Raw genomic sequence first — 18,896 nt, forward strand, 5'->3', positions numbered from 1 at the left:
GGACTTGGTTAATCTGCTAAATACCTGTAATAGCAGTTAGCAAGCTGGCTGAGGAATTCTGGGGGTTGGAGTTCATACATCTTAAAGTTGCTCAGGTTGAAAAACAGCGACTTAGACAATGCAACCAGTTTCCCGAGGGGATGAGGGCTCCTTCACTAGATTATGCAGAACTGATTTTCCATTTTGCAGCAGTGGTGGGTTTCAATTTTTTTTACCACCAGTTCTGTGGGCGTGGCTTGGTGGGTGTGTTTTGCACGCGCCAAATGTGTGCTTTGTGTGCACGCAGAGGGTTTGCTACTAACCTTCTCCTGCAATCCTACACTCTCCCTGTGTCTGCAACAGTTGATGCACAACAATCCTCTGTGCCACACAAAGCAGCTGAACTTCAAAATCAGGAAATAAAGATCAGTATAGAGCTTGGGCAGGCAGGAGGGTTCAGCAGCTGATCGTCAGAGTGAATTGGTTCGCTCACAGATGACTCTTGGAGCTACCGGTTTGGTTGAACCATGCCAAACCGATAGAATACCATCACTGTTTTGCAGGGAAGTTTTGATTTAGTTCCCCACCTGTTCACAAGATGGAACTTGATTACCTCAATGGCCTCTCTCAGAGGTAGGGTTCTATGATCTGATGAACAAGCTGAAATAATGACATGCAGGAGGGAGCCACAGCGTGTGTCATCCTGAGTGCAAGACATGGAATCGTGGTCTGAGGTTATGAATCAGGAGCACTCCCAAGGACTCTTCAGTACTCTGAGTAGCTTTGTCAGGCCTCTTAGCTGCTAAGAATGATTAAGGGAGCAAGCTTAGGGGTTGAACTACACACTCTTGATAACTACTATAGGAGCTCTCCAGCCCTTCTTGATTAGTGAGTTCATGAATCTCCGAAGCTTTTGAATCTCTTGTTTGCAGAATATTTGCATGATAGACTAAGAGTCAGTTTATTGGGTAAGATTGCAACAGGAGTTGTCATCTGCTGATTGTAGAAATACTCCTCTTCTCAGCCTAAGGACAATCTCTTGCAGGTATGATAGTAATGTCAGTTATAAAGGGAGTTTCATAAATTATGTTTAAACAAAATTGGACCTTCATCTACCAGAGGTGGCCTAATTTGGATTCCTGAATCATGATCATGATCATCATCATGATCATGATCATCATCATCATCATCATCATCATCATCATCATCATCATCATTCTAGCCATTGTCTATCCACTGCAATACAAAGGTCTCTTACTCATATTTCCAACCAATATGGTCCTGAGCTTTCTTTGGCCAATTGGGCCTGAAACACTTGCTGATGTTGTTACTCCATCTTGTTTTAGGTCTTCTTTGTGGATGCTTTTGATCAAGTGGGATCCATTCTATGATTACCTTGATCCACCTGCCCTCAGTTCTCCTTGCTAGGTGACCAGCCCATTTCCATTTCCATTCTTTGACTCTCTTGATACTGTATACTTTTGTTTGTTCTCTAATCCATCTACAGGTCTTTCTATGTTGTATTGCGATGATGAGCACATACCTTTCCATGGCTCTTTGCACCACTTCTGTTAGATTATCAGAGTTGGAGGGGACCTTGTAGGTCATCATCTAGTCCAACCCCCCATGCAAGGAGGAGACCCTACACCATTTCTGACAGATGGCAGTCTGGTCTCTTCTTGAAAACTTCCAGTAATGAAGCTCCCACAACCTCTGAAGTCACCTTCTGTTCCATGGGTTGATTGCTCTCACTGTCAGAAAATTTCTCCTTATTTCCAGGTTGAATCTCTTCTTGTTCAATTCCTATCCATTATTATTCATTGTCTGCCTTCAGGTGCCTTGGAAAATAGCTTGACCCCCTCTTCTTTATGGTAGCCCCTCAGATATTGGAAGACTGCTATTCTGTCTCCCCTGGTCCTTCTCTTCCCTAGACTAGCCAAGCCCAGTTCCTGCAACAGTTCATGGTATGTTTTAGTCTCCAGTCCCCTAATTATTTTGGTTGCTCTTCTCTGCACTCTTTCCAGAGTCTCAGTCTTTTTTATAGTGTGGGAAGCAGTACTCTAGGTGTGGTCTTACTAAGGCTTTATAGAGTGGTATTAGTACCTCAGTTGTAGCTTTTGTATCGATTGTGAGGTTAGTGTCCACGTTTCAATGGCATATGTTAGAGCAGGCAGCACACAGGTTCCTGAATAGAATGTTGGGTTCAGTGGCTTTGAGGATTCGAGGATTCTGTTAGCTTCTCTACAGATAGTATGTAAAGAAAAGGAAGGAGTCGACCCATTCTGGGCCTGTAACATTCACCTCCCAGGATCTCCACTAGAAGGGTAACATTGGTCCCTTGACCAGAGCCCCTCTCAATTCAGAACCAGCCCTCCAAGAGTAAAGAGGGGACCTGAGACTTCCAGTCTCATAACAGAAGAGACAACAGATCTAGAAACTTCAAATCAAGAATTTATCCAGAGAACTGGAGGTCGATTTTCCAGATGCTGCTAAGTAGAACATGGACTTCCGTAGTTATTGCATCACTGAGATAGGTTAGTTGGGAGGTCCTGTAGGCAATTACTTATGTCCTAGTAACCTCATGGCTTGACTGCTGCACTATGCTCTACATGGGACTGCCCTTGAAGTCCAGGCACCTCAACAGGTCTCTGCAGCACTGTATTGTAATTGTAGGGCCACCTTTGCTCAGCATTTTCTTGCAATGTGATAGCTACCGAAAAAGTGAGTCATTTAAAAAAAACCAGCTAAGCAGGTGGGGGTTTAATTAAGTTAAAAGCTTTCCTAAATAGAAGGCAATTAAGCTATTGATCAAGAGAGGAACCAAGTTAATTGAGCCTGTCTCACTGACATTTCTTCGCAATCAATTCAACCCACAGCACTTTCCAAAAATCTTTCGGGAATAACCCCAAACTAGGATGGGGGTCAAACCTGGAACAAGAATTGTTGGCTTCTCCCCTGATTTCCTAACACCACAAATCTTCACCCAAAAACTCACATCCACACTGTTCCCTAAATATACTTTTAAATAAAGATGTTTTTGATGAAGACAATCAAGGCTATTCTGGCCTATTTTTAACAGACAAAAAACTCTTGTCAATTTATTCTCACATCTCTTTTCATTCTTCACAGAGAAAGGAACAGGTAGGTTTTCTTTCTTGAATAGAAATGGAAAGCAAGGCAGTTTTGTGAGCCATAAAATGCTCTCATTTTGTTGTACTCGGCGTCCGGGTGGGGCTTGGGCCCAGTGGAGAAAATGCAATTTTGTTTTATCTTCTCTTTCAAAGGCCAGTTTTCAATCTCTCTTTAAAGGCTGTAACACAATTGAAATATGTTTGCTCTGAAATGGTTTGAAACGAAAGCCTCTTCCTGGAATCTGGCAAGTTGTGACAGGAAGCAAGAACCAAGGGAGCGAGGTTCAAATAGGTGTGCTGCTTCCTTTGGCATCTGGAATTCCTGCTCCACTGCCTGAATTGAGATATTGAGCTGCGCGATGAGCAACAATTTCATGCACAGGTACAAAAAGGTTACAGCTTTAATGGGAAAGCTTTTATATTCCAAAATATAATGCTTCGCTCTTAGCAGAATTGCATGAAAACAGAAAAGATGGTAAATCTACCCAAAAACTTTAATCCCGCCAAGTGTCAACACAGTGATCGTTGGGGGTATTCTCCCTCCCATTTTTTAAAAAATATTTTTATTATGCATTTTTCGTTATTATTCATCACATTTCCTGTTTTACAACATCAGTGAACTGGTTATATCAAGTCCTTTTTTACATCACAGTATACATCCTAGTTATTACTATTATTCTCAGAGTACAAATCAGGGACATCTGTGGCCTGTGTCAAAAAGGTCAAAATGGGAACTGCAACTACACTTGTTTTACACGGACGTAGTTTCCCTAATCGGAGGGGCCTGATCCACCAGGATCCCAGCCTCAGGAGTTGGCAGACCCTTTGTCAAGCTCCAAAAAGCAAAAAAAGATATGCAGTTACTTCTAAGCAGTTTCCTTTGTTGGTCTTCACCTTATATGAGTCCCAGTGGCGCAATGGTTAGAGGGAAGTACTGTAGGTTACTTCTTCTGCCTCTTGGCTATCTGCAATTTGGCAGTTCAAATCTCATCAGGCTCAAGGTTGACTCAGCCTTCCATCCTTCCAAGGTGGGTAAAAGATGGGGACCCAGATTGTTGGGGGCAAGAGGCTGACTCTGTAAACTGCTTAGAGAGGGCTGGAAAACACTGTGAAGCAGTATATAAGTCTAAGGGCTATTGCTATTAGAAATCTTGCCAAACACAAGCAAACTACTTCCATTACCAAAGGTACATCCTGAGAACCTCTAGTGATGAGGTGACATGACTCTCTTCCTTCCAACCCAACCATCTAAACTTTCAGCCCTTCCCTCTTGGGAATCCAGACTACACTCCTCCACATCGTCAGCACATACTCACCAGGGCAGGTGTGGGAGCACAAGTGAAAAGAGCCAGATCCTGGCAGAGCACTTTGTTCCCATGTGCTCAGCTCCTGGAGCACAAATGGGACAACGAGGTATGTCCCAACTCATCACAGCCAACTTGCCACGGTCAACTCGACGCAACCAACTCGACACACCAACTTGCCATAGCCAACTCTGCAACCATTTGTGAATCAAGCCAGAGTGGGTATCTGCTTAGTCTGAAATAAGAAAGTGGGGTCTCCAGTGCAACACAAGGCCTTTCATTGCATGATTCTGGCTCCCTTCTTGACTTATTTTACCCACTCCTCTGGTCACCTGGTCCAGACCCCTTATGAAATGGGCCTCACACACCCCGACCCCTACCTTACCGGCCCATTTCTTCTGCAGCCGGCAAGGCTGGCAAGGCTTTCCTAAAGGCCTGTGTAGCTGGTAATATCTGGAGCTCTGTTATTGTCTGAAGAGGCCATCAGGAAAGCCTTGCCGGCTGCAGAAGAAAAAAAAAATCCTGAAAGACTCTGACCGTGAAAAGGATGTCAGGGGTGACATGCACAAGTGAGGTTAGTCAGTGGATGACATCCCCTGAAAATAAGACCTGGTGCCTTTTTTGGGTGGCAAAAAAAATTACAAGACGGGGTTTTATTTTCGGGGAAACACGGTAGCTTGACAAGAGGATGGTGAATGGCTGACTTTTTACCATTCATTGTAGCTGACAGGAGAGTTGAAACCTTTGCAAGAGATTAGGCTCAGCAACACACACCCCTCTTCAAATGGCCACTGCATGGTTTTCGAAATAAGCAATCTTGCACACGGACTGGGTTGTGGTTGACAATCACAGTTATGCAGCCCATAAAGAAGCTGATTGCAGAGAAGAAATGCTGTCTGGCTGAAACTCCAGTCAGCCAGTGGCTCTTCGCTTTTTTTTTAAATCATGTTATTGCTCATTGTGTGTTACTGTTATGACTCCAAGGGACATCACTTGGACCAACTGCTGGGTTGTGTTTATCCTTCACATACAGGCGGCACACTTCATAAATTTGATGTGCAAACATTATGGAAATTCAGCTCATAAACAGTTAATCACCAATGAGTCAGGGTGATGGGCACAAATAGGATCTGGTTTTAAAGAAAGGGAGGGAATGACTAGCAGTTGGAGAAACAGCCAACAATTTCTGGGAATTATTATGGTAAAGAAAGTGGAGTGATGCCACTTTCAATACCAAAACAAAAGCAGCTGTTGTTGCATTGTGGCATGATATGGATTTCCAGCACAATATTCTACCTTTTTAATAGAAGGTTGTAGAAGGTTATTTAAGATTTTATTAATTTAGAATAGATGTAAAGCATCCATTTCCAGCCCCGTCTGGATACCCAGATGAGAAATAAGCTTGGTAGTGTGATGACCCAGGACAAGACAAGAAGGCCACGCTGCCAGCTGAGAGTTCAAACTCCCCTTTAATGCTCTAAATTCCCCCCCAAATGCTCCCACATCTTGGCAAGTCCCAAAGCAAAGCACACACACATAAACATGGCAGCCTCTGGCTGCGCACAGTCCAGCAAAGCAAAGGAACAGGAAAATGAGTCGACAAAGCAAGGAAGAAGCAATGAGTCCATGAAGCAAGGAAGAAGCACTGAGTTCACAAAGTCAGGAAGAAGACACTTGGCCCACAAGTAGGGAAGAACCGAGCAGTCCTGCAAACTTCAAATGTCTGTACTGGCAGGCATTTTGTTCCCAACAAATGCCCCTCCCCACTGCATCTCTTTAAATATCAGTCCCCAGGTGTGCCTTGTGAAGAGGGGTGGGGTGCTTTCCTCCCAAGTTGTTGGGTTGGCCTGCACTGTTCCTGCCTTCTCTCCACTCTCCATGCTCGGGGATCAGGAGGAAGCAGCCCGTGCTCATTGCCTGAGCTTTGTCACTCCTTGTTTCCACTGCTTGCCCTCTCTTGATCGTCCTGCCCCTGTTCCTCCCTGCTAAGAAGCTGTCCTAATCCAGATGGGCCCTGGGCTGCCTCAGCCTGCTCCTCCTCACATCCCTCCAAAGCCAACGAAGCTGCCCCCTCAATCTCCGTCAGCTTCAGCTCTGGCTCATCCTCCTCTGCAGATTCAGGCTCCAACGGGGGCATGACAGGTGGAAGCTGGTCCCTCAGAACTTCACCATATCCACCCAAACTTCTGGGACCACCCAGGAAGTCTGCCCTTTCCCTGTTTCATCTTTTTCCAGTAAAAGGGAAAAGAAAGGGGTCATGGGCAGTGGAGGGAACAGCCAGAAGGGAGAGGATTCAGCTAACTGGGGTTGGGGCAAAGCCTACAATGAAATGAAACATCACAGGTGAACCACAATTTTTTTTAATGAGGAGCAAGCAAAAGAGTGGAGCATGCCTTCTTGGTGAGCCAGCATTATGTGTTGCCCTCAAGAAATGATCACTGGCCCACATTCAAGCTGGTGCAAACTTTTGACATGCAGATCAGCCCTTAGTCCAAGTTACCAGTGAAATTAACCAAAGGTATTCATTAATTTCCTTCAACATCTTACTCATGATAACAGAACTATGGACAATGAGTTAGCCCCATTTTCTGGGCGATGACAACACCATTAACCATACATTCACCAGACAGTCTGGGTTTGCTATATATGACATATGACATGGGTTTGCTCCATATGACAAAACAAATCTGATGTCAACTTTTGTGTGGTCTGCAAATATCTGGTGGATAAAAAGACCTTGTCACCCACTTGATATGGTTTTTGTGGAGTTCTCTTTTTATCTGCAAATTTTTTATGAGCTTGATGAGCATCATCTAATGCTTTACGGGTAACCAGCCAGGTAAGCTGGAGCTGTGTTATCCATTCATCTAATGACTGAATGTTAGGTTTCTCCTGTGGAAGTTTGAGTATGGGTTCAAAGTCTTGTCCCGAGGCCACTTTAAATGGAGTAAACCCAGTACTACTGGGTTTGGCAAGCACTATTATATTGAGGTAATCCAGATAAAGCATCCGCCATGAAGTTCTTCCCCCCTGGAAGAATGTACTTCAATGAAAAATTAAAGCATTTAAAGTACTGCGCCCAGCGAACTTGCTTGGGAGACAGCTTCCGAGGCATTTTCAAAGCCTCCAAATTTTTATGATCCGCCCACACCTCAAATGGGTGTTTCGCCCCTTCTAAGATATGCCTCCAGGTTAACAGAGCCCAGCGAACTGCAAAAGCTTCTTTTTCCCAGATGGCCCATCTTCTTTTGGTTTCAGTTAGTTTACGGGAAGTATATGCACACGGTTGCAGAGTCCCCGTCTCGTTTGCTTGTAGTAACACCGCCCCGACTGCTACGTCACCTGCATCGGCTTGGATTACAAAAGGAGCGTCCATGTCCAGGTGCTTGAGTACTGGTTCAGCAGCAAACAGATGTTTTAGTTTCTCAAAAGGGGCTTGACATTCCATGGACCACTCCAGTGGTTTACTAGGCTTCGGTTTCACCTCCCCTTTGGGTTTTAGGAGATTTGTGATAGGCATTGCAATCTTTGCAAAAGCAGGGATAAATTGACGGTAAAAATTAGCAAATCCCAAGAAACTTTGAAGTTGCTTCCTGGTGCAGGGAGGGGCCCATTCCAAAACGGCACGAACCTTCCCTGAATCCATTTCTATGCCATCATGTGAGATGCGATAGCCTAAATAGTCAATTTTTTCCTGGTGGAATTCACACTTGGACGACTTTGCATACAGCTCAGCAGCTCAAAGTTTTTCCAGAACTGACCGCACTAGTTTCACATGTTCATCACAAATCTCCATGTAGATAAGAATATCATCAAGATAAACCAACACCCCTTTGTATAGATGTTCATGCAACACCTGATTGATCATTGGCATGAATACTGCAGGGCCCCCCTGTTGGCCAAATGGATTCACTCTCTTCAGAAGAGGTTGGAGTTCCCAGCTCCTCTCCTTTCAGAGGGATGATCTCTACAACCTCCTCTTAAGCACCATTTCGCGAGGCTTTGCTGGGGGTTTTTCAGGTTTTCTTCCTCCCCCTGGCACCCCCTTTGGCTCTAGCTTGGCATAGCAGTCTGCAGCCCGGTGACCTTCCTTCCCACATCGGAAGCATGCAGTGGTCTTGGATCTTGCCGCCATTCCTCCCTTTTGAGGTTTTAAGGCTTCTTGAGGGCTGGTGGGGGAGGACTTGCTCCAACCAAGACCCCCCGGCATCTGTTTTGGGTCAAATCAATTTCCACCTCTGCTGCCAGCACGTACCACAGCTGCAGTTCACTGGGATCTCTTCTGGTAATACAGCTTTGATAAAACATCTTCATTCAACCCACCTTTAAAAGCTTCTATCAGGGCTCCCTGGGACCAGCCTCAAATATGACATGCCAGCTCTCTAAATTCCTGCATGTAGTCGGCCACTGATCTCCGCCCCTGATTTATGGTCTTCATCCTAATTCTGGCCTTACGTTCAGCAAGTGGGTCTTCAAAGCTGGCCCACAGCACAGTCATGAACAGGTCATAATTCATCAGCTGGGGGGCATTATCATTATGCAAAGTCACCATCCACTTTGCAGCTGTTCCCTCCAGAGCCCTTGTAACACATCTAACTTTGGCTGCTTCTGAGGAAAAATCCTCTCCATATTCCTCCATATGGCTCCAGACTTGTGCCAGGAAGAATCCTAACTCCTTGGGATCCCCCCCTCCATATTTTACTTCCAACAGAGGCACCTTTGGAGTTCTACACCTTCTGGCAATTACTCCCACCGCCGGGGGCTGGGCTGCTGCTGCCTGTTGCGCCGGCCCAGGTTGATTTATGGGGGTGGCTGCTCTGATTCTTCTGGCTGGGGCTACTTCCCCCTCCTCTCCCTCATACCTTTGATCAGTTTGAGGTTCTTCGATAGCTTCATTTAGAAGATGCATGGCTTGAGTTAGTAGAAAATTCTTTCTTTCCTTCTCTTGCCATGGCTCCTCTCTTCCACGCCGACAGGTAGTGCTCACTCCTGGAGGAGGCTTTTCCTCAGGATCCTTCCAGCCGACTCCCAGGGACCATTTGGGTTTTACAGCTGGTTTTTCGCCAAGACTTAATTCTGCTAACAAGTCAGCTTCCCCTGCCGCCTCTAACAGCAGGGAATCTTGTCCTCCAGTCGCTCCCAGGTCTTCTTGGTCGCTGGCTGGATTTGACATTGTGTTCAGACCCCCTCGGAAGAAAATTTATTAATTCTCCGGATGGGCTGGTAATGTGGAGATTCAGAATAATGTCAGCTGGTGCTCCATTCAAAATCCAAGAAAGAAATACTTAGACTCCATTAATCAGAGAAAAGATATCTTTTACTGGAAATCAAGTGGTAGCAACAAAAGAATTCTGAATCTGAGAAAATGGGCGCATAAATCACATATACAAAGTGATGGCAACGTTCCCACCCTCAATAGTTCAATTGGCTCATCCAATTAAAAGTTGTGTATATCATCATGTGGGTATCTCCAGGTGGTGATGAGGCCTCTGTCCGTTGACCTTGACATATTTTGATAAAGAGTTGCAGCTGCGCATAGCATAGGATAGAAACCTAAGCAAGAATCTACCCCCCCCAGCTTATACAGTTCTGTTTTGTAACACCTCCAGCTCACTTCCCATAACCATTTCCCCCTCCTCCCCCCATTACTTATGACAGCCAAAAGATGCAGAGCAAAGGGAGAAAATCTTGAAGGCTGACATCTGGTCACATTGCCTACTTCAAAAGCCGATACAAAAATTTATGCCACCAGATAAAGACTGAATGCACCAATTATCACATTAAACAAGAGGAAAACCTTCTACGCACCAATTCCACCTGCACTTTCTAAAATTTTGTAAACAACAAACTAAAAGACTCAAAGTCCATCCCACTCCTGAAAGGACCTAATGGTAAAGACTGCAATGATGACACCATTAAAGCCAACCTCTTTAACCACATTCTTTGGCTCAATATTTGTAAACAGCAATGGATCATGCCCAGTATTTCCTAGTCGAACCACAGACAACTACAATGATCTAATACATATCAATTTTACAGAAGACAGTGTTGAAAAAGCACTACGCAATCTAAAACCATATCTATCTATTGGACTGGATGGAACATGTGCCTACTTCTTAAAAAAGCTATCCACTGCCATAGCCGAACCTCTAAGCATAATCTTTGAAAAATCTTTCAGGACAAGATTTAAAGTGAATTAAAAGTGAAGAGAAAAGAGTTTAAGTGGCGAAATTAAGCTAATTAAAATGAAAGCCCCCCCCCCCTTTTTTATTGAAACTTAGAACTTGACAAAGCTCTTAATTTTAAACTGGACTGGACCTTTTTTAAATTTTCTATTCTTGTTTGTATTTTCTTAACAATTTTTTGAAAGTCTGTTTTGACCAAGACTCTTCTTTTTGACCTGAGATTTATTTCCTTTTTAAAAGAAAGGATTTTTTTTCCTTTTGTTCCTGGCACTGGATACATGAGGGGGGGAATGAAAGTGAAGGAAAAAATGTAGCACTGCCATCTAGAGGCTTAGACATATTGTTTCTTTTTCTTCTATTTGTTTATGCATCCGTGTTATACTCAAAGACTCTGTGTTCCTTTTTTCCCCTTTTCCCTTTTCTCTTTTTTCTCTTTCTTTTTTTACAGATAAGTACTACAAGATGAGCAGAAAGACAACAGCCTCAGCTTCCTCAATACCAATAGCCTCTTCTCCATCTGGAGGACAATGGTCAATACACACAGTTTTACAACAGGAGAAAAAGAAGGAAGTGACATTACAGATGATTATGCAAGGAATTCAGAAGATTGAAAAGAGAATGGAGAACATTGGGCAAAGAACTGAAAAGACAGATGAGAAAGTAGAAAATATTCAACAGTTGATGATGAAACATGAAGACAGATTTTAAAAAAATGAAGAAGATACACAAAGAGACAAGAAAATTGGAGATATTGATACTTGATTGAGTGATGTTGAGAAGGGCAGGTGTGAACTATTAGGATGGGAAATTGATAGATCAGAATTCTATCTAAGATTTCAAAATGTAGAAGAAGGAAAAGGTGAAATCTTGCTGAAATAATGACAGAAATACTGGCAGAAGCACTAGAGATAACCAAAGAGAAGATGATGGATTGGATGAATGAAGTGTTCTGTGTCTATACAAGATATGCAATGAGAAACAGATTACCAAGAGATTACATCAGATTTACTAAGAAGATTACTAAAAGACACAGATACTGCAGATGGCAAGAGAGAAAACACTAAAATATAAAGATAAAGAAATTGTGATGTTGAAACAGATACCAAGAAGAGTAAGAGAGATGAGAAGAGAATACTTTTTTGACCAAAGAATTACTTAAAAGAGGAGTAAACTACAGATGGCTGATGCCAAAAGGCCTCTTGTTCACTTTGCAGGAACAAAGACACAGAATTGACACAGTTGAAAAAGCTGAGCTATTCTACTTAGAATATTTCAGAGGAAAGGAGGAAGAAGCAAGAAAGGAAGAGTCATTAATTGAATTCCAAGAGGAGTGTATACAGGGGTGTGATATGACAGGGTTAACTACCGGTTCGGGATTTACAAGCTTCCCTGCACGCTGGGAGCCGCGCGTCTGTAAATCGTCATCAGCACCTGCCGTGTAGAGAAGCAGCCTTTGAAACAGCCCTCTTTTCCTGCTTTTTTAACTGCAGCTGTGCCTCGTTCGGCAGCTGAAGTTGAAAAATCAGGAAATAAAGATCAGGTAAGAGCCTGGGTGGGCAAGTGGACAAAAACATCAGCAGACATAGAACTGGTTCTATGTCTGCTGCTCTTCAGAGCTATTGGTTCTACAGAGGTGGACAGAACCAGTAGAAACCCACCCCTGAGTGTATAGCAGTAACTGAAAAAGAAAAAGAAGAAGGTGCAGTAGGCGGTGTACCCAGAGAGTAACAAGAATTAAGAGCTACTAGAGCAGTGGTTGCCAACCGGTGGGCCGCGAGAAAATTTTGGTGGGCCGCAGAGAAATCTCACCCCCAGAGCATCCCCCCAAAGCAATTAATCCAGGCTTCACAGAAACACAAGGCTGCACCGCCCACATGGCCCGTGGGAACCCTCCCTGCCCACTCTCTCCTTACCCGGTAAACTTGCCTGCTAAATTTCTGTTTTTCCTTTTTCCGACCATCATCTGTTCTGCTGTGCCGGGAGATTTAGATTAGCTAGGAAGCAGGAAATGGTTGGACTTCTTGCTTTCTAGCTAGTCTTTAGATCTTCGGCTCTGCTTTTAAGTACAGCCAAACCTCCCTTAGGACTGAAGTTTTGCTTGCAAGCAAATTCAGTGCAGATTCACGGCAAGCAAATTTGAGAGACTGAGCTAGCTGATGGCAGATAGATAGAGCACTGAATGATTCTGAATGATTCTGTGAGCCTGCTTTGCCTGATTTTGGGTAAAAGTTGCTCTTTTTTTATTATAAAAAATTCAATATTTACATACATGGAGTGTTTTGAGTTAAGTTTATGAGTTTGCTTGCAAGCAAATTTTATGTGACAGACTGAGCTAGCCAATGGCAGATAGATAGATTTCTGAATGAATCTGTGATTCCGTGAGCAACTCAATCTGCCTGCCTGCTTTGCCTGATTTGGGGTAAAAGTTGTTCTTTTTTTATAAAAAATTCAATATAAATAAATATATAAATATTTATATAAATATTTATAATATTTACATACAAGCCATGCCCAGCCAGTCACATGACCACCAAGCCACACCCACAAATTAGGCCACACCCACAGAACCAGTTAGTGGTTCCTGGGATCTAAAATTATGAGTTTAGTGGTCCCTGAGGTTCAAAATGTTGGCAACCCCTGGACTAGAAGACCTGCAAGGTCCCTTCCAGCTCTATTCAGATTGATTGATTTCCCCCTAGCTTTACTGCTGAACTGAGGTGTGGGCCCCAGGTCCCTTCCATATGCCCTGAATAAGGAAGCAGCAAGAGAGCATGGCTGCCTTCAACCACCATCACACCACACATTGGTTCCTGACGGGAAGGGATTCAAAAATTTTAACAACCAGTTCTGTGGGCATGGCTTGGGTGATAGGTGTGGCTTGGTGGTCATGTGACTGGGTTTAGATGGCTTGGTGGTCAGGTTATTGGCTGGGCGTGGCCAACTCAATATCACTCACATCGAGGCACGCATCTCCTCATCTGGCCTCTCATGACTGTGGCGATGCTGCAACAGTCGTAATTGTGAAAAATGGTCATAAGTCACTTTTTTCAGTGCCATTGTAACTTTGAATGGTCACTCCACACAAGCAAAGTACCAGCAAAGGAGGGGAAAAATACTCCAGAGATGTTCCTGAAACAGGAAGTCTAGTCCTGCCAAGAATGTAATAAGGGTTAACAGAGAGGCAGTTTCTGTAAGCAACACCAGAATGTTTCCTTCCTTTCTTTGTTACAGGATTAGGCCAGTAATTTCTTCTAACAACCGGTTCTCTGAACTGCTTAGAATGTTAACAACTGGTTCTAGCGAATAGGTGCGAACAGGTAGAATCCCACCCCTGGCTCCTGATCTGTCCTGAACTATGGCAATTCAGTTGTCTCTTCTGGCTGTTTGCAAGCAGACTCAATCTCCTCTCTTCTATCCCCTGGATGTCTCAAGGGAGGTTTCTGCAGACTTTTCTCCAAGCAGGTTTGTTTTTAATCAAAAAGAGAAAAAAAAGGAGAAGCAGAAGAGGCTCATTTTTACATGTTTGCTTCTCTGGCTTTCCAGCAATAATAGATGTGTAAGTAGACATTTATATGGGGTGGCATGACAGATTGGAAATAAAATGGATAGAAACATGTGAGCAGATGGTTGCTGATCTCTTTGTCATGAGCTTGCCACACCATGCAAGTCGGATGAGACATTTAAGGGTTAGCCTTCAGTACCTCTGGGGGTCTGGGACCCCCAACCTGCCCAAAGGGGCTGCTTTCTGCTGGAAACGCTGTGATTACACCATATGGTTATAGATCTTCCGGCAATAATCTCACCCTGGCAACTCTCCATCATGCCAGCAATAACCAAGCATATCTTTCAAGTCAAGTTTTTATTTTCTTTAGTACCTGTGTTCATGATCGAAAGCCGAGTTATATTTCTCCCCACCCCCAGTTCTGATGAAAATCCAAATTTATAGCTGCAGAAAAAATGTCCTCCAATGGAAACACGTTCAAGAATATCAGCACAGAGCCAAGTTAAAAACGCCAGGATGGGGCTGCACAGTACCAGAGAGATTTGTAGCTATCTGGAGTTCTAAGTGAAGGACAACGTGCAACCTAATGGCGGTGAGGGAGGGAACGTAGCCCAGCAGCAGAACTCTTCATGTGGATCTGGGTGAAAAAGTTTGAGCCCCGGAGGAAACGTGGTCCCAACGACCATGTGGGAAGGGGAAATTGAAGCAGAGGCTTTGCACATGCCTGGAAATCAGACCTCTGAAAAAGTAATTAGTAGCTGGGGGCCTATTAAGGGTGCGATAGCCTAGCATGGCTTAGAGAAATGTTTAGATTGAACAAGAATGATAGAGATGAAGAGAGTGGTGAGATTCAATTTTTTTTACTACCAGTTCTGTGGACGTGGCTTGGTGGGCGTGGCAGGGGAAGGATACTGCAAAATCTCCCTTCCCTTCCCTCCCCACCCCACTAACCTGCTTTCCAGCTCCGTTCTCCTGTGCGGGACTCAATGGGAGGCAGAGAATAGATGTGGGGACAGTCAGAGGTGGAATTTACCAGTTCTCCAAACTATTCAAAGCTTCCGCTACCGGTTCTCCAAAACTGGTCAGAACCAGCTGAATCCCACCTCTGCTTCCTTCCCTTTGTTCCTCTCTTCCTTCCCCTTTTGTTCCTCTCTTCCTTCTACTGGTGGGATTCAATTTTTTTTTACTACCGGTCCCACTAACCTGCTTTCCAGCTCCGTTCTCCTGTGCAGGGCAACCAAAGAAGACCAAGCCAATCAGCTGGGACTTGGGAGGCAGAGAATAGGTAGGGGTGGGGCCAGTCAGAGGTGGCATTTGCCAGTTCTCCTAACTACTCAAATTTGCTGGTTCTCCTAACTACCGGCTGTTCAGAACTGGTCAGAATCTGCTGAACACCACCTCTGCATCCTTCCCTTTGTTCCTCTCTTTCTTCCCCTTTCATTCCTCCCTTCCTTCCCCCTTCCTTCCTCTCATCCTTCTCCTTTCGTTTCTGTCTTCCTTCCAGTGGTGGGATTCCAATTTTTTTACTACCTGTCCTATGGGCGTGGCTTGGTGGGCATGGTGTGGCTTGGCTTGGTGGGCGTGGCTTGGTGGGCATGGCAGGGGAAGGATACTGCAAAATCCCCATTCCCTCCCCACCCCACTAACCTGCTTTCCAGCTCCACTCTCCTGTGCAGGGCAACCAAAGGAGACCCAGCCAAACAGCTGGGACTCAATGGGAGGCAGAGAAGAGATGGGGGCAGGGCCAGTCAGAGGCAGGATTGGCCGGTTCTCCAGACTACTCCAGAACTGATCAGAACCAGCTGAATACCACCTCTGGATGAAGATAAGAGATAAAGATGAGGAGTTAGAAAGATTAGAAGCTTACAGATGTTAGGCATTTTTCTTTTATGTAAGTTTAAATAATATAATGAGGACTACATAAATGTGATAAAGATTATGAACAAGGTTAGTGGGAATTGGATCAATATGAATGTTACCTAGTCAAATTTGTTCATATATAATAGAGAAATGTTTCGATTGAACAAGATAGAGATGAAGATAGAGAGAAAGATGAGGAGTTACACATTTTTTGGTCTATGTATGTTTGAACAGTATAATGAGGATTATTTAAATTTGATAAATTTAGTTTACTTTATTGTCATTGCACCTCATACAATGAAATCAAACACCATCTTCAGTGCACATCATGACCATGACCATGAAAATAAACACAAACACACATCCTTCACCCTTCACACATTGAACCAGAAACTCTTGACACCACACCAACACTGCACTATACAGCAGAATTCAAAAGAGCTACTGCCCTGGGATAGAAGCTGTTTTTCAGCCTATTTGTCCTTGTTTTTATTATTCTATACCGTCTGCCAGATGGTAATAGTTCAAAAAAGGGGTTCCCAGGATGTGATGGATCTTTGAGAATGTTTTGAACTTTCTTAAGTCAGCGGGAGCTATAAAGCTGTTCCAAAGAGGGGAGAGGGCAACCAATGATCTTTTGGGCAATGACATTAACCCTCTGGAGTGCTTTTCTACCTGCCACTGTGCAATTGGCAAACCATACAGAGGTGCAGTATGTTAAAATGCTCTCTATGGTGCAAGAGAAAATACTAAAGTACAAAGATAAAGAAATAGTGGTACTGAAACAGGTACCGAGAAGAGTGAGAGAGATAAGAAGAGAATATTTATTTTTGACCAAAGAGTTACTTAAGAGAGGAATAAATTACAGATGGCTGATACCAGAAGGTCTCATGTTTACCTGGCAGGAACAAAGACACAGAATTGATACAGTTGAAAAAGCTGAGTTATTCTATACTTCAGAGGAAGGGGGGGAGATACAAGAAAAGAAGAGTCATTAATTGAATTTCAAGAGGAATGTATAGTAGTAATTGAAAAAGAAGAAGGAGCCGTAGGTGGTGTACCCAGAGAGCAACACACAAGACATTGAAAACACACAAGACATTGAAATAGAAACAAGTTCCTGGGCAGATCATAATCCAATAACACTTGTATGGAAAGGACAAAAAAGGAGATCTAGATGGACTTTAAATAATATGATGTTAAAAGAAAAAGATTTTAAACAGAAAATTGAGAGAAAACTGACTTTTTTCTTTAAAGAAAACACAAAAGAGGATACATCATTACAGAACCTCTGGGACATGATGAAGGCTTATACAAGAGGCTTGATAATGGACTATACAAGGAAAAGAAACATAAAATACAGAGAAAAACCTTTAAAATATTGGAAGATGACTACAAGAGGCTGGAAAAAGAACTACAGAAATTTCCACAAAAAAGGACATTAAAATTAAAATGGACATAACTAAATATAAAATGGAGCTAATGGAAAAAGAGGAAATAGCACAAAAAATTAAAAATCCTGAGCAGAACTATTTTGAAGATGCAAATAAACCAGGCAGAGGGCTAGCATATGAATTGAGAAAGGAAAGTGATTCGAGAAGGATAAATCAATTGATAAATAAACAAGGACATGTATGCAATGGAAATGTAGAGAAGAAAAAAATTATTTAAGATTATTATGGAAAATTGTACCATCAAGAGAATGTTCAGGAAGAAAGAATTCAACAATACCTACAGGAAGCAAATTTGTCCCAGATACCCAAAGATATTGAAATAATGTTAGAAAGTAACATAACAATGATGGAATTAACAGAAGCTTTAAAAAAGCAAAACATTGGGAAAGCACCAGGTCCGGACGGTTTGCCAGTGGAATTTTATAAGACATTCCAGGAAACATTGAATCTTCACTTATTAGAAATTATGAATGAAGTTATGACAAAGAAGAGAATACCAGAAACATGGTCAGAAGCATATATAACACTTGTACCGAAGGAGGACACAGACCCACAGCAAGTTAAAAATTACAGACCTATATCACTATTAAACTCAGATTATAAAATTTTTGCTTCAATTCTGGCAGAAAGACTGAAAAGATACTTAAACAATTTTATTCATTCTGATCAAAAGGATTTCTGCCAAAGAGACAAATTAAAGACAATATGAGAATAATTTTAGATACACTGGAATACTATGAGGCACATCCCAAAAAACAAATGGCTTTGATGTTTTTAGATGCACAAAAAGCTTTTGATAATGTGAATTGGCGTTTTATGCTGTTACAATTGGACCAAATGGGCTTTGGTAAAAAATTTACTCAAGTCATAGAAACAATATATTGTAAACAAACTGCAAAGGCTATGATAAATGGAGAGTTAACAGACTTTATAGATATAAGAAAAGGGACTAGACAAGGCTGTCCACGGTCGCCTCTGTTGTTTGTATTAACACTGGAAGTGCTGAATAGGAACATCAGAGAAGAAAAAGAAATAAAAGGAATGAAAATTTAAAAAGAAGAGTATAAATTGCAAGCTTTTGCAGATGACCTGGTATTCATATTAGAGGATCCATTGGAGTCAGCACCTAAACTGATAGAAAAGATAGAAGAGTATGGGAAAGTAGCAGGTTTGAAAATAAATAAAGATAAAACAAAGATTTTAACAAAGAACATGTTAGCAAGACGAAAGAAAGAATTGGAGGAAGTTTTGGGGATCCAGGTCACAAATAAGGTTAAGTACTTAGGGATACACGTAACACCAAGATGTAGCACACTTAAGGAGGACAATTATCTTAAACTCAAACAACAGATTGTGACAGACTTGATAAAATGGGAAAATTTACAATTATCATTGATTGGGAGAATATCTACAATTAAGATGAATGTATTGCCTAGAATCTTATATTTATTCCAGACAATTCCAATCAGACTAGGAAAAGA

Source organism: Notechis scutatus, chromosome 13, assembly GCF_049901735.1.
Source record: "Notechis scutatus isolate UNSWTSFEM ecotype Mainland chromosome 13, rNotScu1.2, whole genome shotgun sequence".
Taxonomy (NCBI): domain Eukaryota; kingdom Metazoa; phylum Chordata; class Lepidosauria; order Squamata; family Elapidae; genus Notechis; species Notechis scutatus.